We start from the raw sequence: 1,457 nt of genomic DNA, 5'->3' as shown, positions 1-1,457 counted from the left end.
AGACGGGGCCGTCATAACCGTACGTGTACCGGAGCACGTTACAAAGCACAGCCAAATTCTCGTTTGGGAAAATTTCACTGTAGGACCGCACAAGACAATTAATCTCAAAGAGCCCCCAAAACTTTCTGAAATCTCTTGCAGGACCAAGGGGCCAATCTGATATTAATTCCACAAACGAAATGACGCCACTACCCTTAGCATCAGGTGAACCAGTCCACATGTGAACGGACTGATTCCACGTGTGAATATATGTATTTATTCTGCAAATTGGCTAGTTCCCCTTGCAAATGCGCTCTCCCGCACTTGTTTCCTCACGGACGCATGCATCAGGTGAACCAGTCCACATGTGAACGGACTGATTCCACGTGTGAATATATGTATTTATTCTGCAAATTGGCTATAGTTCCCCTTGCAAATGCGCTCCCGCACTTGTTCCCTCACGGACGCATGCATCAGGTGAACCAGTCCACATGTGAACGGACTGATTTCACGTGTGAATATATGTATTCATCTGCAATTAGCTAGTTTCCCTTGCAAATGCACTCTCCCGCACTTGTTCCCTCACGGACGCATTCATCAGGTGAACCAGTCCACATGTGAACGGACTGATTCCACGTGTGAACATATGTATTTATTCTGCAAATTGGCTAGTTCTCCTTGCAAACACTCTCCCGCACTTGTTCCCTCCTACTAGGGGCAGTGGCATCATTTCGTTTGTGGAATTAATATCAGATTGGCCTCTTGGTCCTGCAGTGAGGTTTCAGAAAGTTTTGGGGGCTCTTTGAGATTAATTGTCTTCTACAGTCCTATAGTGAAATTTTCCCTTCTCGTTTATGTCCCACATCGGCTAAGGAAAAGGACGAGGATACAAAAGAGAGCCTAGACGTTAGTGGAAGCTCGTCTTTGCGCTTGGGCCAAGGACGCACCACTGAGGTTCTGACCGAGGCGCGTCGATTGCTGGTTGAAAACTATTTCCAAACCCCCTCTTGGGCCTGGGTTTGGCCCAGGCCTTTGAGAATTTCTGGAAGGGCTCCCTTTGGGGTAAAGCCCTTCGATTCCTTACTTCAAATTGTCTAATTCGTTCTTTGTCTTTGTTTGGGCCTAGTTAAATGGGCTGTTCGGGCCCATAGAGGGGTGGTAAGTTCTGAATGTCCATTGTACTTAATGAGGCCCATTTATAAATCGGCTTAAAATTTCAGGTAGAATCTAAAGGTACGTTGAAGGGTTGGGAGGAAATCAACCCCGCATGCTATCACTATAAAATATAAATCTATAAAGAAAGGAAATATTTTAGTTACGGCGAATGGGACCAGAAAAATTTACAGGAGGCGAATACCTGTATTCCATGTTAATATTAATAAAAAGTTAAGATTAATTTTACTTGAACAATAATAATAAATAAAAAGAAGAAGTGTACCGTTGACAAATAAGTATAAATAATTTTAATCTTATATCAC

The 1,457-nt window shown here is 43.4% G+C and overlaps 1 non-coding gene across 1 annotated transcript; it reads left to right on the top strand.

The window, feature by feature from the left end:
* Positions 1–899: 899 nt before the first annotated feature.
* On the top strand, positions 900–1,049 carry LOC114744419 (U4 spliceosomal RNA). The gene has a single exon (XR_003740099.1). It is a non-coding gene; the product is annotated as a U4 spliceosomal RNA (small nuclear RNA).
* Positions 1,050–1,457: the final 408 nt, after the last annotated feature.

This window comes from Neltuma alba, unplaced genomic scaffold (assembly GCF_004799145.2).
Source record: "Neltuma alba isolate B1F8T4 unplaced genomic scaffold, ASM479914v2 tig00004362_pilon, whole genome shotgun sequence".
NCBI classification, from domain to species: Eukaryota; Viridiplantae; Streptophyta; class Magnoliopsida; order Fabales; family Fabaceae; genus Neltuma; species Neltuma alba.
The sequence above is the reverse complement of the archived record's forward strand: the minus strand, read 5'-3'. Positions and strand labels throughout refer to the sequence as shown.